The following is a 25,198-nucleotide window of genomic DNA, read 5'->3' as shown; positions in this document are numbered from 1 at the left end:
ATATCTGAGGTACTGAGGGAGCACTTTCTGAGGTATTTAGAGAGCACTTTCTGAGGTACTGAGTGAGAACTATTTGAGGTACTGAGGGAGAACTATCTGAGGTACTGAGGGAGCACTTTCTGAGGTATTAAGGGAGCACTATCTGAGGCATTGAGGGAGAAATATCTGAGGTACTGAGGGAACAGTTTCTGAGGTATTGAGGGAGCACTTTCTGACGTACTGAGGAAGCACAAGCTGAGGTTCTGAGTGAGTACTATCTGAGGTACTGAGGGATCATTTTCTGAGATATTGAGGGAGCACTTTGAGGTACTGCGAGAGCACTATCTGAGGTATTGAGGGAGAACTATCTGAGGTATTGTGGGAGCACTATCTGAGGCATTGAGGGAGAATTATCTGAGGTTTTGAGGGAGTACTTTCAGATGTATTGAGGGAGAATTATCTGAGGTACTGAGGAGCACTATCTGAGGTATTGAGATAGAACTATCTGAGTTATTCAGCGAGCACTTTCAGAGGATTTGAGGAAGAACTATCTGAGGTATTGAAGGAGAGCTATCTTAGGTATTGAGGGAGCACTCTCTGAGGTATTGATGGAGCACTTTCTGAGGTATTCAGGTAGCACTTTCTGAGGTACTGAGGGGACACTTTCTGAGGTATTGAGGGAGCACTATCTGACGTACTGAGGAAGCACTATCAGAGGTACTGAGGGAGAACAATCTGAGGTATTGATGGAGCAATTTCTGAGGTATTGAGTGAGCACTTTCTGAGGTAGTGATGGAACACTTTCTGAGGTATTGAGGGAGCACTTTCGTGGTATTGAGGGAGAACTACCTGAGGTATTGAGGGAGCACTTTCTGAGGTACTGAGGAAGCACTATCTGAGGTATTGAGGGAGCACCTTCTGAGGTACTGAGGAAGCACTATCTGAGGTACTGAGGGAGCACTTTTCGAGGTACTGAGGGAACGCTATCTGAGGTACTGAGGGACCACTTTCTGACGTATTGAGGGAGCACATTCTGAGGTATTGAGGGAGCACTATCTGATGTACTGAGGGAGCACTTTCTGAGGTATTGTGTGACCACTATCTGAGGTATTGCGGAAGCACTTTCTGACGTATTGAGGGAGCACATTCTGAGGTATTGAGGGAGCACTATCTGAGGTACTGAGGGAGCACTTTCTGAGGTATTGAGGGAGCCCTATCTGAGGTACTGAGGTAGCAAGTTCTGAGGTATTGAGGAAGCACACTCTGAGGTACTGAGGGAGCACTCTCTGAGGTATTGATGGAGCACGTTCTGAGGTATTGAGGGAGCACTATCTGAGGTACTGATGGAGCACATTCTGAGGTATTGAGGGAGCACTTTCTATGGTATTGAGGGAGCACTATCTGAGGTACTGAGGGTGCACTTTCTGAGCTATTGAGGGAGCACTTTCTGAGGTATTTAGGGAGAACTATCTGAGGTACTGAGGCAGAACTATCTGAGGTACTGAGAGAGCATTTTCTGAGGTATTAAGGGAGCACTATCTGAGGCATTGAGGGAGCACTTTCTGAGGTACTGAGGGAGCACCTGCTGAGGTATTGAGGGAGCACTTTCTGAGGTACTCAGCGAGAACTATCTGAGGTTCTGAGGGAGCACTATCTGAGGTACTGAGGGAGCACTATCTGAGGTACTGATGGAGAACTACCTGAGGTTGTGAGGGAGCACTTTGTGAGGTATTGATGAAGCACTTTCTGAGTTATTGAGGGAGCACTTTCTGAGGTTCTGCGGGAGCACTTCCAGAGGTATTGAGGGAACACTATCTGAGGTATTGAGTAAGCAATTTCTGAGGTATTGAGAGATCACTTTCTGAGGTACTGAGGGAGCACTTTCTGTGGTATTGAGGGAGCACTCTCTGAGGTACTGAGGGAGCATTTTCTGAGATATTGAGGAAGCACTCTCTGAGGTACTGAGCGAGAACTATCTGAGGTAGAGAAACAGTCAGAGAGAGAGAGACAGTCTGTCCGTGTTTGTGTGTGTGAAAGAGTGGATGCATGTGTATCTCTGTGTGTCTGTATATGTGTGCGTGAGAGAGAAAGTGCATGTTCATGTGAGAGTTTGTGGCTGTGTGTGTGTTTGACGGTGTGTGTGTCTCTGTGTGCATGTGTGTGAGTGAGGGTGTGTGTGAGAGAGTGTGTATGTGTGTGTATGTGTGTGAGAGAGTGTGTCTGTGTGTGAGAGAATATATCTGTGTGTCTATGTGTGTGTATGACAGTTTGTCTTGTGTGCTAGAGAGTGTGTATGTGTGTGTGAGAGAGTGTGTGTTTGTGTGCATGTGTGTGAGAGTGTGTTTTCGTGTATTTGATGGAGTGTGTGTCTGCGTGTGTATGTGTGTGTGAGAGAGAGTGTAACTGTGTGTTTTTGTGTGTGTGAGAAAGAGTGTCTGTGTGTGTTTGTGGGATCGTGTGTCTGTCTGTGTGCATGTGTGTGAGAGAGAGTGTGTGTGTGAGAGACAGAGAGTGTGTGTGTGAGAAAGAGTGTGTCTATGTGTGTTTCAGGGAGCGTGTGTCAGCGTGTGTATGTGTGAGAGAGAGAGTAACTGTGTGTTTATGTTTGTGTGTGAGAGAATGTGTCTGTGTGTGTTTGAGGGATCGTGTGTCTGTCTGTGTGTATGTGTGTGAGAGAGAGTGTGTGAGAGAGAGTGTGTCTATGTGCGTGAGAGTGAGTAGGTGTGTGAGAGAATAAGAATGTGTGTGTGAGTGTAAATGAGAGAGTGTGTGTGTATGTGTGTGTGTGAGAGAGAGTGCGTGTCTGTGTGAGAGAGAGTGTGTGTCTGTGTGTGCATGAGAGAGAGTGTCTGTGTGTGTGAGAGTGTTTCTGTGAGAGAGAGAGAGTGTGTCTGCATGTATGTGTGAGAGAGCGTGTCCATGTGTGTATTTGAGGGAGCGTATGTCTGTGCGTGTATGTGTGTGAGAGAGAAAGTGTGTGCTTGTGTGTGTATGTGTGTGTGAGAGAGTTGTGCCTGTGTGTATGTGTTTGTGAGAGTGTGTCTGTGTTTGTGTTTGAGGGAGTGTGTGTGTGTGTGTATGTATGTATGTAAACGAGCCAATCTTATTGGGTGCCCGTGAATATAAAATCCAGCTGCTGTTTCAGATGAATTGGTCCTTGTGTCTTCAAAGACACAAAAGCTGTAAGAGTGACTTAACTGGGGGAAAGAGAGTGCTGTTCATTCCAGTGGGGATTCATCCGGTAAACCTTCCCCACACACTAACATCCCTCTGGCAATGCAGTGACTAGTCCTGCACACAGTGCCCAAGGTACAAACCAATGTAATGTCACCATAGCCTTACCAGAGCATGGGACAGCTCCTCATTACAGAGCGGTGTCTGGTGGGGATGTAAACAGAGGGTCACCATGGTCCGGCTGAGGGGAGAGGTTTGGAAGGAGAGTCCTCCAGAGTAACTCTAGCTAGTGTGTTAAGCTAACTGCCCAGCCAACTGAGCTAACCAACCTCACTCCAGGGGCATGCCCTGTATAACCCACTCATAGCCAGCCTGCACCTCAATAGGAGCAGGAGCATGGAGCTAGGCCATTCGGCCCCACCCTAACCCAGAAGGGAGAGCACGGGAAGCTGATGAAGGAAACAAGCCCCTCCCATCTGGCCGTCTGAAATGGAGCTGGAGGACAGAGCACATCTGGCCTGCTGTTTGCTTCCCCGAGACTGGCCTGCTCCACCTTACAGTGAGAGACTGAGGGGAACCTCAAGGAGATTTCACTTCTCACAGAGAGGCTGCAACTCCAATCCAAATCAGGCTGGTTCCCTCCGAGACTCATGGAAGAGGGCAGCCCTCTACAGATCAGGCCCTTGTGTCGTCCTAACCTCCAGTGTGGGGGCCAAGAGCTAGGAGGTCGTGTTAAGAAAATAAGACCATCCGAAATAGGAACAGGAGACCATCCAGCCCCTCGAGCCTGCTCTGGTATTCAATAGGATCGTGGATGATTCAACATTTGATTTGGGAGCTGAAACTAGGACAATACAGAGACAGAGAATCAAATTATTCTGCCATGAGGAATCATCAGACGAAATCACAAACACATACGGACACACCCACACACACACACACACACGGACACACAGACACACCCACACACACACAGACACACCCACGGACACGGACACACACACACAGACACAGACACAGACACACACACAGGCACACCCACACACACACACACACACACACACAGACACACACACACACACACACAGACACACACACACACACGGACACACACACACAGACACAGGCACACCCACACACACACAGACACACAGACACAGACACAGACACACACACACACGGACGGACGGACGCACACACACACACACACAGACACACACACGGACGCGCACACACACACACACAGACACACACACGGACACGGACACACACACACAGACACAGGCACACACACACACACACACACAGACACAGACACACACACACACACACAGACACACACACACAGACACACACACAGACACACACACAGACACAGACGCACACAGACACACACACAGACACACTGACACAAAGACAGGCACACACACTCACTTACACACACACTGACACACACCCACACATACCACGCACGCACGCACACACACACAGACACACAGACATACACGCACACAGACACACATATACACACACACACACAGTGGGATTCAGGCTGTCTGTGGGAACGGGGAGAGACAAAGGAGCAAAATGCTAGGGAGGGATCTGATCCCACAGATTTCACTGCTTCCCTCTCTCTCTGCAGCTCTCATGTCTATTTCTGTGTTCCCAGTTCTCTCTCCCACATCTTTCCTTCAATCCCTATCTCTCAACACCCTTCACATCTCTGTCCAATGTACATTTCCCAGTGTTCTGCAAATCTCTCTCTGCATCTGTCTGACAGCTCTGTGGGATCTTGCTATTCCTGTCTGTACATCACTCTAGCCACATCACAGCCCCCACCACCACCCCACTCTCTCAGCTCTATCTCTCTGCTGCTGCAGCTCCTCTCTCTCTCTCTCTCTCTGTCCTATCTCTCTCCCTGGGATTTCCGTCTTGCTGTCTGCCTGAACTTCTCTCCCTGCCTTTCTCTCCCCATTTTCGCCTTGTATCTGTCTGACATTGTATTTCTCTTCTTGGAGTTTCACTCTCTCTCTCTCTGTCTGTCTCTGTCCTGCTCTCTCTCAGTTCTTCTCACTTCCTCTCCCCTTTCCCCCCCCCCCCCGCGCCTGTCTTTGTCTTGTTCTCTCTCTCCCTCACGCTGTCTGTCCGTCCATCTCTCTTTCTCCGGTAGTTTCTCTCCCTCTTTCTCCCTGGACCCCTCTGCTCTGTCCCAGTGACTGGGGAAGGGGCATTGGGAAGAGTTTGCCTCAGTGCCTGATCTCTCCCAGGATTTAACCCGACTGTGGGGAGGGGGTGAATGGAAGGAACATGAAGTACTTTTCTGAGTGCGTCTGAAAAAGAGAAAAAGAGAAAGAGAAAGGGAGAGTGACAAAAAGAGAGAGACATGGAGAGAGTGGAGATGGAGAAAGTGGAGAGAGAAATGGGCAGTGAGAGTCAGGGAGGTGGAGTGAGAAAAGGACAGAGTGAGAGAGACAGGGAGAGAGAGAGAGTGAGAAGGACATATATGGAGGGAGAAGGACAGTGTGTGTACTTGGCGATGGTTTTAGAGTGGGACCTTACTGTGCATTACAGCAGTCAATGTCAAAAGGCGAGTTAGTCTCTGCACTATGTCCTCCAGCCCAGGGGCTGTAAGTCTGCATGGGAAGGGGGAGAGTGGGAGACACGGAGGGAATGGGACAGCCAGAAACAGGAGGAGGGTTTGATGGGGTTTTGTGGTTGGTGGAGAAAGGAGGGGCTGTTGCCATAGAGAGATGGAGGGAGGGATAGCATGTGATGCAAAGTCTGAGACAGGGTAGAGAAGAGGTCTTCACACGAAGGATAGTCAATGAGGCCATTCAGGGGCCAATCCTGAGGATCCTGAAGAGGACCAGGATCATTTAATGGGGCAGGGGGATGATGGGCAGAAAGGACTCCATCTGTGATGCAAACCTTCTGTAATTCTCGGGTTAGGATCTTGCTGTACATTAAAATAAGTCACAGACCAGTCAGTCAACCCAGACTCATGTGAGAAAGCGAGGACTGCAGATGTTGGAGAGTCAGAGTTACAAAGTGTGGAGCTGGAGAAGCACAGCAGGTCAGCCAGGAGAGTCGATGGTTCAGGCCTGACCTGCTGGGCTTTTCCAGCTCCACACTTTTCCACTCAACTCCCTCTGCCCCAGGGAATGGGTCTCAAAGCAATTTTGGGCGCAGCAAAATATTTGAGGGGGGCACAGTTGGTGAGGTAGGTATTTGGGAGGGAAGGTATTTGGGGAAGGGAATAAATTTGGGAGGAGAGTGAAAATGATGGGCAATTGTTTTTCGGGGGTTCAAAATTAGGTGAGCACTTTCAGGTCTGAAATAAAGAAAAAGAGAAAGGGAGGGTGAGAAAAAGGGAGAGAGGGAGAGAGAGTGGGGATGGAGAAGGGGATGAGAGAAAGATGGGGCAGAGACAGACAGTGAGAGGGAGGGTGTGAGAGAAAGGCAGATTGAGAGAAAGAGACAGACAGGGAGAGAGAAGGACAAAGAGAGAAGGGGAAGTCAGACTGAGAGAAACAGGCGTTGACGCATGGACAGACTGAAGGGGTGACACTCAGTATTCCAGTTGGTTCCAGCTCCCTCTCTCTCAATGGGTTTTCACACTCCCTCTCTCCCATGCTCCTGGGGTTTCCTTCAGTTTGTCTCGCTCCCTCTCTCTCTCCCTCTCTCTGGGTGGTGAGCTGGTCTCTGTCCCTTGCCATGTTGGTCACCTTAGAAAGCCTCCAGAAAATTCAAGAGATCAGTCTGCAGGTGATCCCTGGTTTTGTTCATTTCTGGATGGTTTCCCAGAACCTTCTCTCCTTCTGGCCAATTCGGAGAATCAGTTAATAGTTTGAAGCGTTGCTAATCATTTGGATGTTAGTTTCTTTGTGTAGCAGGACCCGGTGCCTTCCTATCTGGGCCCTCCTTTGTTTGGTGGAGACGTTGTTAGGGATATGTCTGCCCAGGGGAACTGTTGCCTTTGACATTATGCTGATGGGATAACCATCTGGCTGCTGTCTGGCTTTTGTGGTTTGGGAGTATAACTTGTCCAATATACCCAGCATCTCTTGGCTGTCTATCTGTGTTTTAGCAAGGAGGCCGCAACATTTCACCCATTCCCCCTCCCCCACCCAGTCTTTAGAATGGAAAGAAGCTTATACAATGAATTACAAACCTAATTTTAAAAGCCGGTTTTTTTTGTTGTCAGAGTAGCCTGCTGTTTGAGCGAAAGCCATTTTGTACATTGGTCAAACCGATTGTCATATGGCTGATAGGTAATATCATAGAATCCCTACAGAGCAGAAACAGGCCCTTCAGCCCATCGAGTCCACAATGACCCTCTGAAGAGAATGCAACTCAGATCCATCCACTGATGAAATCCCTGAAACCCTGCATTTCCCGTGGCTATTCCAGCTAACCTGAATATTCCTCTACACTATGGGCAATCTGTCAAAAATGTGCACCATTGAACAGTGGGAGAAAACCCATGCAGATGCAGGGAGAATGTACAAACACCACACAGACAGTCGCTCAGGAGTGGAATCAAACCCAGGTCTCTGGCACTGTGAGGTAACAGTGCTAACCACTGAGCGACTGTGGCTCTCCCAACTGTTTCGACAAAACATATTCCGTTCTGAGAATCCATACAGAATTATGATGCATAGCCAACATCCAGTGAGCAGAATAAATGCAAGGGAATGAGACCTACTGACTCAAACTCCTGGAATTCCCTCCCTAAGGACATTGTGGGTCCACCACCTGCAACAGTTCAAGGAGGCAGCTCACCACCAAAACCAGCTCCCGAGCAGCTACGGACAGGCCATCAATACTGGGCCCAGTCAGGAATACTCAAACGCTGCAAATGAATGAAACTAAGGTGATCACCCGGGAAGTTCCATCTACCTTCCAGCCCCTGGGGGTGTATCCAGGTATTATTCACCATGATCGTATCCATCTGTTGTAGCCTGCAATCCTAACGACCGGTATCCCGAGATATATCAAGGTGAGTACAGTTCAGACCACAGCTTGATGTGAGAGGAACCGAATTCGTTAATGACAGGCGGTGGGAATGACGTGGTATGGCCTGTTCCTTCACATTTACGTGCGTGTGGTCCCTATCAATGTCCCCTTTATCTCCACAGCATGTGGGATGGAACCATGATAACCGATCCAAATACTTTTTAAAATATAATTCCGATACTTTCGACTTCAAAGATCCCCAGCCTAACTTTCTCACTTGGGATAATTGGAATTCCTCGTACCAAGCCCAGTGTCCCACCGAAAGTGTCCTTACAGCTGTTACTAACCCAGCCCTTAGTGAGCTGCTGCGACTGACAGTGAGACATGTTAGTGTGGGTGTTCTCCTGGAACAAATATTTCCGCTGTTTGTCACTAACCCGGGATGGGACGTTTCTCGAGCAGTGAGGACCGCTGCCTTCATTTCATCATGGTTGCCCCTCCCTCACTGTTGTCCCTCAGGGAGGGCTGAATGGCCTGGTGGACAAAGTCACATAGTGATTAATTTAGCTTGTTTGTCAGCATCCAGTCCGTGTATGACAGACTGTCGGTCTATCTCATCCGAAAATGTATCTGGGTTTGAGACAGGACCAAACAGAGTGGCCTTTTTGGTGCTGCCCACCTGCTGGGTGGCTGGAATGGCTGTTGTGTCCGGAGTGAGACCATCAGCTGTCTGACACTGGGTAACCAGAGGATTATTGGAATCTGAGTTCGGCTGTGGGTCAGCGCTGGGGGCAAAAGGTGCAGTTACCTGGGAGAAAGGCAGTGGGAGTTTCCATCTGTGCGCGGGTGTGGATGTGTCAGTGTGGAGCCTGTCATTACCTCCCTGGGGAGGTAGAACACCAAAGGCACACATTATCCCACTCTGGAAGGAGCCCTGGTTCCCTTGGAATTGCATTTGCTCCTGGTACCTCCTGCTGGGGCCTGATGTGGGTTGCTCAGTATTGCAGGTGTACAGGACCCATGCAGCTGCTTGGTGCTCATACACTGTCCTTCCAGATTGTCCATGTAACCTGAGGCTGCTTCCCCATCCCCAGAGAACCCCCTTTCACTGCAATGGGTTCTTCCCAATTGTAACTGGAGTAGTCCCCATGTGGGTGAGATTTTCCTGCAACCTTCTGTCCTGCTCATTGTGTCGGAGAACTAGCTCTGTCACAGCCTGTAGGTTTCCCTGGGGTGACTGGATCCCAGCTGCCTTATCCCAGCCGGGGATCCTCCAGGCTAATGGCAGTGGAGTGAGCTTTCCAGCTTCCTTCCCGAGCTCTCTATGGGCTTCTCACTACAGCTCCTGTGCCAGTAATCCTTCGCTGCACGCCCAGGCTGGCGTCCTGCCCAATGCTGCCGGACTGTTTCACATTTGTACCGGCTCGTGTTCCTATTGTTTTGGCTGCTTCTGTATTATGGGCCACCTGGGTCTACTCATAGAGTCATAGAGTTCTACAGCATGGAGACAGGCTCTTTGGCACAAACTGGTTCATCCACACTAACCCCATTTCCCTGCACTTGACCCATATCCTTCCAATACGTTCCTCTCCATGTATTTGTCCAAGTGCCTTTTAAATGTTATTAAATGTATACTCCTTGACCACTTCTGTTGGAAGTTCATTCCATATGTGTATACATTTTGGGTAAAAGCGTTGTCCCCGAGGTTCCCTTTTAATCTTTCCCCTTTCACCTTAAACTGATGCCCTTTCGTCCTCGATTCCCCAAGCCTTGGATAAAGACTGAGTGCATTCACCCTATCCATGACTCCCATGATCTTATACACTCTATAAGGACACCCGTCAGTCTCCTACACGCTAAAGAAAATGTCCTAGCTTGTCCAACCTCGCTCTAAAACCGTCTAGTTGAGTTCTGGTAATATCTTTGTAAGTTTCTTCTTCACTCTTTCAGGACAATAGCATCCTTTGAATAGGAACGTGGGCAAAACTGAACACAATATTCCAAGTGCGGCCTCACCAACATCCTGCACAACGACAACAGCACTTCCCAACTTCGATATTCCATGCCCTGACTGATGAAGGGCTCATTGTGCCAAAAGCCTTCTTCACTGCCCAGTCTACCTGTGACTCCACTCTCAGAGAACCGTGCACCTGGAATCCACCACACTCCTTCAGGTCCTACCATTTACCACGAAACCCCTGTCTTGATTTGTCTTTCCAAAATGCTCGATCTCGCCCTTGTCTGTATTAAACTCAATTTGCAATTTCTCAGCCCAATTCCCCAGCTGATCAAGGCCCTGTGGCAATTGCTGAGATCCTCCCTCACTTACTTTAGTGTAATCTGAAAACTTACTAATCATGCCTTAAACATTCTCATCCAAATCATTGATATCGATAACAAACAGCAATGGGCCTGGCACTGACCAGCTCAGCGGCTCAGTGGTTAGCACTGCTGCCTTACAGTACCTTGGATCTGGGTTCAATTCCAACCTCACAGGATGCTCTGTGTTGGATAGATCCTGTTAGGGTTAGATTTCCTACAGTATGGAAACAGGCCATTCGGCCCAACAAGTCCACACCAACCTGCCGAAGAGTAACCCACCCAGAGCTATTATCCCTGCCCAATATTTACCCTGGACGAATGCACCTAGCAATATGGGCAATTCAGCCTGGCCAATTTGTCTGACCTGTACATTTTTGGATTGCGGGAGGAAACTGGAGCACCCGGAGGAAACCCACACAGACACAGGGAGAATGTGTAAACTTCACACAGACAGTCACCCGAGGCTGGGGTCGAACCCGGGTCCCTGGCACTGTGATGCAGCAGTACCAACCACTGAGCCACCATTAAACACCAACTGAGTTTGTATGTTCTCCCCGTGTCTGCGTGTGTTTCCTCCGGGTGCTCCGGTTTCCTCCCACAATCCAAAGATGTGCAGGTCAGGTAAATTGGCCATGCTCAATTGACTATGGTGTTCATAGATGTGTAAGTAAGTTGCTTAGTCAGGGGTAAATGTAGAGTAACAGGGTACGGGAATGTGTTTGGGTGGAATAATCTTCAGAGGGCCAGTAGACTTGTTGGGCCGAAGGGCCTGTTTCCACAGAGGATGGATTCTATGATTCTATGACCGCTGAGGCATACCACTAGTCACAGGCCTCCAGTCTGACTGTTACACTCTGCTTTCTACCATGAAGCCAATTGTGTACTCAGTTTGCTCACGCACCCTGGATTTCATGCGATCGAATCTTCCGGGGTGGGGGCGGGGGGGGGGGGGGGAGTGTGGAGTGGTGAGGGCAGTGTGCAGTGTTGGGTAGGGATCAATAAGGAAGGGGGAGATTGCAGTGTTGGGTTAGCGATCAGTCAGGGAGGGGGTGATTACAGTGTTGGGTAGGGTTCAGTCAGGGTGGGGGTGAGTGCAGTGTTGGGTAGGGATCAGTCAGGGAGGGGGGAGAGTGCAGTGTTGGGTAGGGATCAGTCAGGGAGGGGGTGAGTGCAGTGTTGGGTAGGGATCAGTCAGGGAGGGGGTGATTACAGTGTTGGGTAGGGATCAGTCAGGGAGGGGGTGAGTGCAGTGTTGGGTAGGGATCAATAAGGAAGGGGGAGATTGCAGTGTTGGGTTAGCGATCAGTCAGGGAGGGGGAGAGTGCAGTGTTGGGTAGGGATCAGTCAGGGAGGGGGAGATTGCAGTGTTGGGTTAGCGATCAGTCAGGGAGGGGGAGAGTGCAGTGTTGGGTTGTGATCAGTCAGGGAGGGGGTGAGTGCAGTGTTGTGTAGGGATCAGTCAGGGAGGGGGAGAGTGCAGTGTTGGGTAGGGATCAGTCAGGGAGGGGGGTGAGTGCAGTGTTGTGTAGGGATCAGTCAGGGAGGGGGTGAGTGCAGTGTTGGGTAGGGATCAGTCAGGGAGGGGGTGATTGCAGTGTTGGGTAGGGATCAGTCAGGGAGGGGGTGAGTGCAGTGTTGGGTAGGGATCAGTCAGGGAGGGGGTGAGTGCAGTGTTGTGCAGGGATCAGTCAGGAAGGGGGTGAGTGCAGTGTTGGGTAGGGATCAGTCAGGGAGGGGGAGAGTGCAGTGTTGGATAGGGGTCAGTCAGGGAGGGGGTGAGTGCAGTGTTGTGTAGGGATCAGTCAGGGAGGGGGTGAGTGCAGTGTTGGGTAGGGATCAGTCAGGGAGGGGGTGAGTGCAGTGTTGGGTAGGGATCAGTCAGGGAGGGGGTGAGTGCAGTGTTGGGTAGGGATCAGTCAGGGAGGGGGAGATTGCAGTGTTGGGTCGGGATCAGTCAGGGAGGGGGAGAGTGCAGTGTTGTGTAGGGATCAGTCAGGGAGGGGGGTGAGTGCAGTGTTGTGTAGGGATCAGTCAGGGAGGGGGGAGTGCAGTGTTGGGTAGGGGTCAGTCAGGGAGGGGGTGAGTGCAGTGTTGTGTAGGGATCAGTCAGGGAGGGGGAGAGTGCAGTGTTGTGTAGGGATCAGTCAGGGAGGGGGAGAGTGCAGTGTTGTGTAGGGATCAGTCAGGGAGGGGGGTGAGTGCAGTGTTGGGTAGGGATCAGTCAGGGAGGGGGAGAGTGCAGTGTTGTGTAGGGATCAGTCAGGGAGGGGGTGAGCGCAGTGTTGGATAGGGGTCAGTCAGGGAGGGGGTGAGTGCAGTGTTGGGTAGGGATCAGTCAGGGAGGGGGTGAGTGCAGTGTTGGGTAGGGATCAGTCAGGGAGGGGGTGAGTGCAGTGTTGGGTAGGGATCAGTCAGGGAGGGGGTGAGTGCAGTGTTGGGTGGGGATCAGTCAGGGAGGGGTGAGTGCAGTGTTGGGTAGGGATCAGTCAGGGAGGGGGTGAGTGCAGTGTTGGGTAGGGATCAGTCATGGAGGGGGTGAGTGCAGTGTTGTGTAGGGATCAGTCAGGGAGGGGGTGAGTGCAGTGTTGTGTAGGGATCAGTCAGGGAGGGGGTGAGTGCAGTGTTGGGTAGGGATCAGTCAGGGAGGGGGTGAGTGCAGTGTTGTGTAGGGATCAGTCAGGGAGGGGGTGAGTGCAGTGTTGTGTAGGGATCAGTCAGGGAGGGGGTGAGTGCAGTGTTGTGTAGGGATCAGTCAGGGAGGGGGAGAGTGCAGTGTTGGGTAGGGATCAGTCAGGGAGGGGGTGAGTGCAGTGTTGGGTAGGGATCAGTCAGGGAGGGGGTGAGTGCAGTGTTGGGTAGGGATCAGTCAGGGAGGGGGTGAGTGCAGTGTTGGGTAGGGGTCAGTCAGGGAGGGGGTGAGTGCAGTGTTGGGTAGGGATCAGTCAGGGAGGGGGTGAGTGCAGTGTTGTGTAGGGATCAGTCAGGGAGGGGGAGAGTGCAGTGTTGGGTGGGGATCAGCCAGTGAGAGGGTGAGTGCAGTGTTGTGTAGGGTTAGAGGGAAATAAGAAGGCCAAAAATGGGACATGAGTTTGCTTTACCAATTACAGTTAAGGAGAATCCAAAGATCTTTTACAAATGTATAAATGCCAAAGGGTCACCGGGGAGTGAATCGTGCCCCTCAAAGTTCAAGACACGTGGAACTGCAGGAGATTGGGGAGACACTGAACAAGTCTTTCCTGTAGAGAACGGCATGGAAGATATAGAACAGGATGACGGTTTGGGAAATAACATTGGGAAATATATGATGTCATCTTGCAAAATGTCCACCTTACAGAGGTGGAGGTGCTGGATGTCTTGAAATGGTTAAAGCTGGATAAATCCCCAGGACCTTATCAGGTATACTCTCGATCTCTGTGGGAAGCTAGTGAAGTGATTGTTGTGCCCCATGCTGAAATATTTGTATCATCGATAGACACAGGTGAGGTGCCAGATGATGGAGGTTGGGCGAACGTGGTGCCACTGTTTAAGACGGGTGGTCAGGACAAGCCAGGGAACTACAGACTGGTACGCCTGACGTCAGTCGTGCGCATATTGAAAGACGGATATACGAGGGTCAGGAATTATATGTGTTTCGAAAGGCAATGTCTAATTGGGTATAGTCCGTGGGAAATCATGTCTCAAGGTATTGCGTTTTTTGAAGAAGTAACAAAAGGATTGATGAGGGCAGAGCGGTGGGTGTGAGTGATATGGACTTCAGTAAGGTATTCGAAAAGATTCCACATGGGAGATTGGAGAGCAAGGATAGGTCTCATGGAATACAGGGAAAACCAGCCATTTGGATACAGAACTGGCACGAAGGCTGACGACAGAGGGTGGTTGTGGAGGATTGTTTTTTCAGACTGGAGACCTGTGACCAGTGGAGTGCCACAAGGATCGGTGCTGCGTCCATTATTTTCCATTAATTATATCAATGATTTGGATGTGAACATAGCAGGTATAGTTAGTAAATTTGCAGATGACACCAAAATTGGAGGTGTAGTGGAAAGTGAAGAATGTTCCTTCACATTACAACGGGATGGTGAACTGGTGGGCCAATGGGCGGAGGAGTGGCAGATGGAGCTTCATTTAGATAAATGGGTGGTGCTGCATTTTGGGAAAGCAACTCTTCGCAGGACTTATACACTTAATATTAAGGTCCCAAGGAGTGTTTCTGAACAAAGAGACCTTGGAGTGCAGGTTCATTGTTCCTTGAAAGGAGAATTGTGAGTCGATAGGATAGTGAAGAAGGTGTCTGGTACGCTTGTGTTTACTGATCTGTACATTGAGTAGAGGAGTTTGGAGGTCATGTTGTGGCTGTACAGGACATTGGATAAGCCACTTTTGGAATATTGCATGCAATTCTTGTCTCCTCCCTATTGGAAGGATATTGCATAAATTGAAAGGGTTCAGTAAAAATTTACAAAGATGCTGACAGGATTGTAGGATTTGAGCTAAAGGGAGAGGATAAATGGGTTGGGGCTGTTTTCCCTGGAATGTCTGAGGCTGAGGGGTATCCATATGGAGGTTTATAAAACCATGAGAGGCATGGTTAGTAATAACAGACAAGGTCTTTTCCCTGGGGTGGTGTAGTCCAGAACTGCAGTGTCTAGGTTCAAGATGAGAGGGGAAAGATATAAAAGGAATGTAAGGGACAACGTTTTGTTGTGGAGCATGTTGCTTGTATGGAATGACCTGCCAGATGAAGTGGTGGAGACTGGTACAATTACTTCATTTAAAAAGCATCTGGATGGGTATACGAACAGGAAGGGTTGAGAGGGATTTGGGCCAAGTGCTGGCAAATGTGATGAGATTATGTTAGGATATGTGGGTGGCGTGGATGAGTTGGACCGGAGGCCCTGTTTCTGTGCTGTACCTCTCTATGACTGTAAATGTTTTGTACTGTCCATTACCAGCCATACACTTCACTGTTTCCCCTGTTTACCTTGGTCAGTTCTCCTCTCAAACACATGTCAATGGCTTTGGTTGTGATTGTAGGGTGTGCTTTCTCATCACTTTAAAAATCCATCATCTCACTGAATTCCAATATACTGCAATTTCCCAGAGGATATCTCAATGTGACATTATTCCTTCCCTCAGCATATTCACCCAACGGTCGATCTGAGATAGTCACGTCCCTGGCCATTTGCACAATGTGTTATTCAAACAAACACTGACAGAAACATTCAAAGAGGAGTTTGGAGAACATCACTTTTGCCAATGTGACTGTCCCAGATTATACAAAGACTGAAGTCTCCCAAAATGATCACAGTGCCTTTGCAGTACACAGGAATTCATTGGAATGTGTAACAGGGTTGAGCATTGAAATGCTGTTAGGCTGCCTCAAAACTCTTCTCCTGCTTGTGTTTTTGTCATGTGTTACCCAGAAACTGCATTCAGGCTGATTCAGCTGTATCATCTGAGGCCAAAATGCTTTCTCTGTACTGCCTTTGTTACCATTACTGTCAGGGTTACCCATCCTGCTCTCCCTGAGACCCCTCAAGGAGGTGTACCATAGAATATTCATGTTCCACCTTTTGTTCGCCGTGTCACCACTAAATCCCATTTATCTCCGTACCACAGTCCATCCACCTTTTTGCAGAGACTTTAGCCAGTCCAAAAAAAAGAACATTACGACTGACTCTTTCCACAATTTCTTATCACAGTCCAATTCACTGATGTACAGTTTCAGTTAAATTCTGTCTCTCCCTGATCCTTTCTGCTTGTCTTCAGCTACATTGCCATTTCTGTTTGGAGTTGGAAAGCTCCTTTCACCTGAACCCTGGCCCTGCATCCTCTCTGTCAGTGTAAAGTCCTGCCCATAAGCCTGCCGACATGATTGGCCAGGACACTGGTCCCACCAATGTTATGTCTAATTCACTCATGGGATGTTGCTGTCTCTGGCTGGGCAGCATCGCATGCCCACCCCGAGCTGCCCTTGAGCTGAGTGTTTTGCTGGATCATTACAGAGAGTAGTTCAGAGTCAACCCCATCGCTCTGGGTCTGGATCATGTGTAGGCCAGACCCGCTGCCTATAACAGATTTCCCTTCCGAAAGGATATTAGGTAGTTAGATGGGTTATACTGGACACCGGCATTAACATCTGGATGAACAGTCAGGGGAGAATAGCACGAGGCCATCACCTGTCCTACTCATAGCTCAACCGTCAGTGAGTACTCATCCCAGTGCACCATGAATCACAACCCTTTCATCATGACCATTGTGTGATCCTGATACCGTCCTGCACTCTGGTGATATCACTCAGTCTCTCTCCATGTGGTATCCCTCACTGTGTGGGTCTAATTGCTGCCTCTGTCAACTTCTCTCGCTCTTGCAGCTACTCCAGATCCTGAGCCAACAGAATTCTCCACTCCAGAGAGACGCAGCAGCACAGGCCAGGGATGGTGACTGGGATTTTCCAGATCTCTGTGGGATTCAATGCCATTCTCCATGTGTAACCCTCACTGCATCAGTCTAATTTCCCATTCTGTTTGTTTCTCTATCTCCTGCAGGTAATCAGGATGTCCCTGTCTCAGCTGAATTCCTAACTCCTGTCTCGTCCATAACCACAACAAAGACGGTTGGTCAGTCAGAGAGAAATGGAGAGGGAGGTCTGGAACCTTCAGTAAATCCTGCAGCCGGTAAGAGCACTCACAGCAAACAGCACAGGGCCTTCTGTATTCAGACCTGGAAGACAGGCTATAGATACAGAGAGGAGGGTGACAGAGAGAAGGGGGACAGATACACAGCAACATTCTAGGCTACATTCCAACCATCCTGTGAGGGTCCTGCTCTCACCTCTGCTGTACTGGTCCTCACTGAGACATCTCTCTCTGTCTCTCTCTGACTCTGTCTCTTTTTCTCGATCCCCTCTCTCACACCCTCACTCCCTCACTCTCTATCTCTCACCCTCTCACTCCCATTCTCTCTCAGCCCCTCTCTCACCTTCTCTCTCTATCTCTCTTCCTCTCACTCACTCTCTCTCACCCACTCACTCACTCTCCACCTCATCCCTCTCGCTCACCTGAGTCTCTCTCTCTCTCTCTCTCCCCCGAGTGCCTCTCACTCATGTCCCTCTCTCTCTAGCTCGCCCTGTATCTCTCCATATCTCGCTCTCCCCCTCTGTCTATCTTTCTCTCTCTCTCACTTTCTCTCCCTTGTCCACTCATCGCACTCTCTCTTGATCTCTCAGACTCTCTCTCATTTCCGTCCCTTCACTACTCACTCACACTTGCACCTCTCTCTCTCTCGCTCAACCCTCTCTCGCCCGTCTCTCTTGCTCGCACCTCGCTCTCCCCATCTCTCACCCCTGACTCTCTCTATCCGCTTTCTCTCATTTTCACCCCCATCTCTGCCTCCTCTCTCCCCCACTCTCTCTCTCCCCACTCTCTCTCCCCACTCTCTCCCTCCTCTCTCTCCCCCCTCTCTCTCCCCCCTCTCTCTCACCCCGCTCTCTCACCCCGCTCTCTCACCCTCCTCTCACCGCGCTCTCACCGTCTCTCTCTCACACCCTCTCTCTACCCGTCACTCTCTCTCTCCCCACTCTGTCACCGAACCTTCTCCCCTCTCTCTCACTCTCCCCCACTCTCTATCCCCTCTCTCCCCTTCCTTCTCCCTTACCCCCTCACTCAACCCCACACTCTCCCCATCTGTCTTCCCCCACTTTCTCCCCCCTCTCTCGCCCCCTCTCTCACCCACTGATCTAACCCCCCCACTTTCACCCTCACTCTCTCGTCCGCTCTCACTGTCCCCCTCTCTCTCCCCCTCTCCCCTCTCTCCCCCCACCACACTCTCTCTCCCTCTATCTCTCCCCCTCACTCTCCCGCTCTCTCTTCCCCCTTTCTCTCCACACTCTTTCTTTCTGCCACCTCTCCCACTCTCTCTCCCCCTCTCTTGCCCGCTTTCTCACACCCCCGTCTCGCCCCCCTCACTCGCCACCCTCTCTCGCCCCCTCTCTCACCCGCTTTCTCACCCTCGCCCGACTTAGTCGCCACCGTCTCTCGCCCCCTCTCTCGCCCCATCTCTCTCCACCCTTCTCTCTCTACCCCCCTCTCTACCCTCTCTGTCTCGCACCCTCTCTCTCTCCTCCTCTCTCACCCCCTCTAGCCCACTCTCGCACTCCTCTCGCGCCCCCACTCTCCCCCTCTCTCTCCCCTCTCTCTCCCCTCTCTCTCCCCGTGCTCTCTCCCCCTCTCTCATCCCCTTTCTGTCCCCTCTCTCACCCCCTCCCTCGCCCCCTTCATCTCCCTCCCCCTCTCTCCTTCCATCTCTCCCCCCTCCCCGTCGCTCTGCCTGTCTCTCCCCACTCTCTCTCCCCCTCTCTCTCCCCTCCCTCTCCCTCTCTCTCCCCACTCTCTTCCCCTCTCTCTCCCTCACTGTCTTCCCCCTCAATCTCACCCCCCGCGCTCTCACCCCCGCTTTCTCACCCCCACTCTCTCACCAACCTCTCTCACTTTCTCTTCCCCCTTTCTCTACACACTCTTTGTCTCTGACCCCTCTTTCTCCCCCTCTCTCCCCCTCTCTTGCCCCCCTCTCTCATCCCCCCTCTCTCACCAAACTCTCTCATGGGCGGCACGGTGGCACAGTGGTTAGCACTGCTGCCTCACAGCGCCAGAGACCCGGGTTCAATTCCCGCCTAGGCGACACTCTGTGAGGAGTTTGCACATTCTCCCCGTGTCTGCGTGGGTTTCCTCCGGGTGCTCCGGTTTCCTCCCACAATCCAAAAATGTGCAGGTTAGGTGAATTGAACATGCTAAATTGTCCGTAGTGTTAGGTGAAGCGTTAAGTGTAGGAGTATGGGTCTGGATGGTATACGCTTCGGCGGGTCGGTGTGGACTTGTTGGGCCGAAAGGCCTGTTTCCACACTGTAAGTAATCTAATCTAATCTAAGTAATCTAAAAAAAAACCTCTCTCCCGCTCTCTCTCCCTCTCTATCTCTCCCCCTTCCCTCTCACTCTCTCGCTTTCTCTTCCCACTTTCTCTACACACTCTCTGTCTCTGACCCCTCTTTCTCCCCCTCTCCCCCCTCTTGCCCCCCCTCACCAAACTCTCTCCCCTCTCTCTCTCCCTCTCACTCTCCCGCTTTCTCTTCCCCCTTTCTCTCCACACTCTCTCTCTCTGCCCGCTCTCTCGCGCCTCTCTCTCTCGCCCCGTCTCTCCCCGTCTCTCCCCCCTCCTCGTCAATCTACCCGTCTCTCCCCCCTCTCTGCCCCTCTATCGCCCCCCCACTCTCTCCCCATTCTCTGCCCCCGCTCTCTCACCATCCCTCTCTCTCCACTCTCTCACCCTCTCTTTGTCTCTCTCGCCCTGTCTCTCCCCCTCTATCTCTCCCCCTCTATCTCTCCACCTCTCTCTCCCCTTCCCTCTCCCCTCTCTCTCCCCACCACTCCCTCCACTCTCTCTCCCTCTCTCTCTCACCCCCCTCACTCACATCCACACTCTCCCCATCTCTCTTTCCCCACTTTCTCACCACGCTTCTGCCCCGTCTCTCCCGCCCTCTCTCCCCTTTCTACCCACTCTCTCCCCTTCCTTCTCCCTCCCCCTCTCTCTCACCCCCTCACTCACCCCCACACTCTCCCCATCTCTCTTCCACCACTTTCTCCCCCCGCTCTCTGCCCCTCTCCCGTCCTCTCTCCCCCTCTCTCCCCCTCCCTCTCTCTCCCCCCACTCCCTCCCCTCTCTCTCCCTCTCTCTCTCCCCCCCACTCACCCCCACGCTCTCCCCCACACTCTGCCCATCTCTCTTCCCCCACTTTCTCACCACGCTTCTGCCCCCTCTCTCCCCTCTCTCCCCCTCCCTCTCTCTCCCCGTCTCTCTTGCCTCTCTCTCACCATCTCTCTCCTCCTCACTACCCCTCTCCCTTGCCCCTTCTCCCTTGCCTCCTCTCCTTCCTCCTTTCGCCCTCCCTCTCTCGCCCGTATCACTCTGCCCCTCTCTCTGCCCCTTTGTCTCCCCTCACTCTGTCGCCTCACTCTCCCTCCCTCTTTCACTTCCTCCCTCTCTCACCCCCTTCTCTCTCCCCTCTCTCCCCCCCATCTCTCTTCCCCCTCTCTATCTCTCTCTACCACCTCTCTCTCTTCCCTCTCTCTCCCCTCCACTCTCCCCGCCTCTCTCCCCTCCTCTCTCCCCTTCTCTCTACCGTCTCTCTCAGCGCCTCTCTTGGCATCTCTCTCTCGCACCCCCTACCCCTCACTCTCTCTCTCTCCCCCTCTCTCTCTTCACTAAATCTCCCCCACTCTGTCATCTAGTTCTCTCCCACTCTCTCTCACTCCCTTCCTCCCTAACCCTCTCCCTCCACCACTCTCTACCCCACTCTCTCTCCCTCCACTCTCTCTTCCTCTCTCTCCCCCTCTCTCTCCCCTCTCTCTCCCCCTCTCTCTCCCTCGATTCTCTGTCCCCCTCCTTCTGGCACCCACTCTCTCCTCTCACTCTTCACCCCGACTCTCCCCTCTCTCTCCCCCCTCTGTCTCCCCTCTCTCTCTCTCTCTGTCGATTCTCTGTCCCCCTTCCTCTGTTCCCCTCCCTCTGTCCCCCTACCTCTGGCCGCCTCCCTCTCTCCTCTCTCTCCTCTCTCTCTCCCCCCCGACTCTCCCCCTCTCACCCCCACTCTGCCCCTCTAACCCCTCTCTCCTTTCCCCTTCTCTCCCCTTCTCTCTCCACTCTTTCTACCCCATCTCTCATCCACTCTCTCTATCCCCGTCTCTCTCTACCCCGCTCACCTTCTCTCTCTACCCCTCAAACTCTCTCTTCCCCCCTCACTCTTCACCAAGTCTGTCGCCTAAATCTCTCCCCCTCTCTCTCTCCGTCTCTCACTCCCTAACTCTCTCACCCTCTCACTCTCCCCTCTCTCTGCCCCTCTCTCTCCCCCCACTCTCACCCTCTTTCAGTCCACCTCACTCCACCTCCCTCGCCCCCTTCCTCTCCTTCCCACACTCTCTCCCCGCCTCTCCCCCTCTCCCCGTCGCTCTCCCCGTCTCTCTACCCTTCTATCTGCCCCTCCCTCTCCCCCTCTCTCTCCCCCTCACTCCCCACTCTCTTTCCCCACTCTCACCCCCATCTCTCTCCCCTTTCTCTCCCCCCGCTCTCACCCCCTCTCTGTCCGCCTCTCTCCCCCTCCCTCGCACCTTCCTCTCCATCCCCCTCTCTCGCCCCGTCTCTACCCCCCTCTCTCCCCCTCACTCTTCCCTCTCTCTCCCCCACTCTCTTCCCCTCCTCTCTCCCCATCTCTCTCCCCTCTCTCTCACCCCACTCTCACCCCCTTTCTGTCCCCCCTCTCTCACCCTCCCTCGCACCTTCCTCTCCCTTCCCCTCTCTCTCTCCCTGTCTCTCCTCCTCCCTCTCCCCATTCTCTCCCCCTCTCTCTCCCCATCTCTCTCCCCCCACTATCTCTCCCTCTCTCTCCAGCCCACTGTCTGCCCTCCCTCTCACACCCCGCTCTCACCCCCGCTCTCTCATCCCCCTCCCTCCCCCTCTCTCCCTCTCACTCTCCTGCTCTCTCTTCCCCCATTTTTCTCCACACTCTCTCTCTCTGCCCCCCTCTCCCCCCTCTCTCACCCCCCACTCTCGCCTCCTATATCGCCCCCTCTCTCCCCCCCACTCCCTCTGTCTCTCTCCCACCTCTCCCCGTCACTTTACCCGTCTCTCTCCCCCTCCCCCTCCTCCTCTCTCTCCTCCTCTTTCACTCCACCACTCTCTCCCCTCTTGCTCCCCCACTCTCTGCCCCCTCTCTCTAACACCCGGCTCTCTTAACACCGCTCTCTCACCCCGTCTCTCTCACCTCCCTCTCTCACCTCTCTCTCACCCTCTCTTTCTCTCTCTCACCCTGTCTCTCCCCCTCTATCGCTCCCCCTCTCTCTCCCTCACACTCTCCCGCTCTCTCTTCCGCCTTTCTCTCCAAACTCTCTCTCTCCCCCATCTCTCCCCTCTCTCTCCCCTCTCTCTTCCTGCTCTCTCTACTCCCCCTCCCCCCTCTCCCCCTCTCACCCCCTGTCTCGCCCCCTCTCACCCCCTGCCTCGCCCCCTCTCTCGCCACCCTCTCTCACTCCCCTCTTTCTCTACCCATCTCTCTCGGATCCTCTCTCACCCCCTCTCGCCACCCCCCTTGCCCGCCTCTCTCGCCCCTCTCGTGCTCCCCTGTCCCCTTTCTCTCCCGCTCACTCTCGCCGTCTCTTTCCCCATCACTCTCCCCATCTCTCTCCCTTCTCACTCCCTGAGCTCTCTCACCGCTCTCTCACCCCCTTTCTGTCCCCCCTACACCTCCCTCGCCCCCTTCGTCTCCCTTTTCATCTCTCTCCCCGTCTCTCTCCCCCTCTCCCTGTCGCTCTCCCCGTCTCTCCCCCCTCTCCCCCCTCTCTCACCCCCTCTCTCTCCCCCTCTCTCTCCCTCTCCCTCTCCCCCTCCCTCTCTCCTCTCCTCTCTCTCCCCCTCTACCCCCTCTCTCCCCCTCTCTCTCTCATTCCCTGCACTCTCACCCCCGCTCTCTCGCCCCTGCTCTCTTACCACCGCGCTCTCACCCCTCTATCTCACCTCCCTCTCTCCCCTCTCTCACCCTCTCTTTCTCTCACTCGCCCTGTCTCTCCCCCTCTATCACTCCCCCTCTCTCTCCCTCTCACTCTCCCGCGCTCTCTTCTGCCTTTCTCTCCACTGTCTCTCTCTCTCTCCGCCCCTGCCTCACCCCTCTCTCTACCCTCTCTCTCCCTGCTCTCTCTACACCCCCTCTCCCCCTGCCCTGCCACCCTCTCACGCCCCCTCTCTCTCCCCCTCTCTCGACCCCTCTCTCCCCCTCTCTCTACCCTTCTCTCTCGCATCCTCACTCCCCCTCTCTCTCCCCTCTCTCTCACCCCCTCTCGACCCCTCTCTCGCCCCCTCTCCACCCTCTCTCTCCCTCTCTCTCCCCCACTCTCTGCCCCCTCTCTCATTTCCCGCTCTCTCGCCCCCGCTCTCTCACCCCTGCTCTCTCGCCCCGTCTCTCCACTCTCTCTCCCCCTCTCTCTCTTACCCTCTCTCTCCCCCTCTATCTCTCCCCCACTTTCTCACTCTCACTCTCCTGCTCTCTTTTCTACCTCCCCACACTCTCTCTCTCTCTGCCCCCTGTCTCTCCACATTTCTTTCACCCATCTCCCTCTTTCTCGCACCCCTCTCTCACCCTCCTGTCTCGCCCCACTCTCTCGCCACCCACTCTCATCCCCTCTCTTGTCCCTTCTATCGCCCCCCTAACTCTCCCCTGTCTCTCCCCAATCTCTCCCCGTGTCTCCCGCCTCTCCCCCTCTCTCCCGCCTCTCTCTCCCCTCCCTCTCCCCCTCTCTCTCCCACCCTCTCTCTCGCACCCTCTCTCTCCCTCTCTCTCTCCCCCGCTCTTTCTCCCCTCTCTCTCACCCCATCTCGCCCCCTTGCCCGCCTCTCTCGTCCACTCTCGTGCTCTCTCTCTCCCCTCTCTCACCCCCTTTCTGTCCCCCTCTCTCCCCCTCCCTTGCCCCCTTCCTCTCCCTCCCCCTCTCTCCCCCTGTCTCTCCCCCCTCTCCCCATCGCTCTCCCCGTCTCTCCTCCCTCTCCTCCTGTCTCCCATTCTCTCTGCCCCTTCCCTCTCCCCTCTCTCTCCCTCTCTCTCTCAACCCCCTCACTCACCCCTACCCTCTCCCCATCTCTCTTCCCCCACTTTCTCCCCCCGCTCTCTTCCCCTCTCTCCTCTCTCCCCCTCTCTCTCCACGCTCACTCTCTCTCCCCCTCTCTCTTGCCTCTCTCTCTCCCCGTCTCTCTCCTTCTCTCTCCTCCTCTTCCTTGCCCCTTCTCCCTTGCTTCCTTCCCACTTTCACCCTCCCTCTCTCGCCCATTCTCTCTGCCCCTCTCTCTGCCCCTCTCTCTCCCCTCACTCTGTCACCTCGCTCTTTCTCCCTCTCTCACTCCCTCCCTCTCTCACCCCCTCTCTCTCCCTTCTCTCTCCCCCTCTCTCCCCCATCTCTCTTCCCCCTCTCTATCTCTCTCTACCGCGTCTCTCTCTTTCCCCTCTCTCCCCCCTCTCCCCCTCTTTCCCCTCTCTCTTCCCTCCTCTCTCCCCTTCTCCCTACCGTCTCTCTCAGCCCCTCTCTCGGCACCTCTGTCTCGCACCCCCTCTCTCTACCCCTCACTCTCTCTCCCCTCTCTCTTCACTAACTCTCTCCCCCACACTGTCACCTAACTCTCACCCCTCTCTCTCACTCCCTCCCTCTCTCCCTCCCTAACCCTCTCCCTCCACCATTCTCTCCACCACTCTCTCCCCCCACTCTCTCCCCCACTCTCTCCCCACTCTCTCTCCCCACTCTCTCCCCCACTCTCTCTCCCCACTCTCTCCCCTACTCTCTCTCCCCCACTCTCTCTCCACTCTTTCTCACTCCCTCCCTCCCTAACCCTCTCTCTCCTCCACTCTCTCTCCCCCACTCTCTCTCCCACTCTCTCTCCCCCCACTCTCTCCCCCCACTCTCTCCCCCTCTCTCTCTCCTATCTATCTCCCCCTCTCTCTCTCCCTCGATTCTCTGTCTTTCTCCCTCTGTCCCCCTTCCTCTGCCCCCCTCCCTCTGGCTCCCACTCTCTCCTCTCTCTCTCCACCCCGACTCTCCCCTCTCTCTCTCCCCCACTCTCCCCTTCTCTCTCCCCCTCTCTCCCCCCCTCTCTCCCTCCATTCTCTGTCCCCCTCCCCTATGTCCCCCTCTCTCTGTCCCCCTCCCTTTGTTCCCCTGCCTCTGGCCCCTTCGCTTTG

The 25,198-nt window shown here is 53.2% G+C and overlaps 1 long non-coding RNA gene across 1 annotated transcript in view; it reads left to right on the top strand.

Moving 5' to 3' along the window:
* The window catches only part of LOC148135230 (uncharacterized), a 114,711-nt gene that overhangs the window by 46,172 nt on the left and 43,341 nt on the right, over positions 1-25,198 (top strand). Inside the window, exon 2 of the long non-coding RNA XR_015755563.1 lies at positions 16,980-17,108. This is a non-coding gene — a long non-coding RNA (uncharacterized LOC148135230). The remainder of the gene's footprint in view (positions 1-16,979; positions 17,109-25,198) is intronic.

Source organism: Chiloscyllium plagiosum, unplaced genomic scaffold (assembly GCF_037043375.1).
Source record: "Chiloscyllium plagiosum isolate Xiang-an unplaced genomic scaffold, Cpla_swu_hap1 HiC_scaffold_51, whole genome shotgun sequence".
NCBI lineage: Eukaryota > Metazoa > Chordata > Chondrichthyes > Orectolobiformes > Hemiscylliidae > Chiloscyllium > Chiloscyllium plagiosum.
The sequence above is the reverse complement of the archived record's forward strand: the minus strand, read 5'-3'. Positions and strand labels throughout refer to the sequence as shown.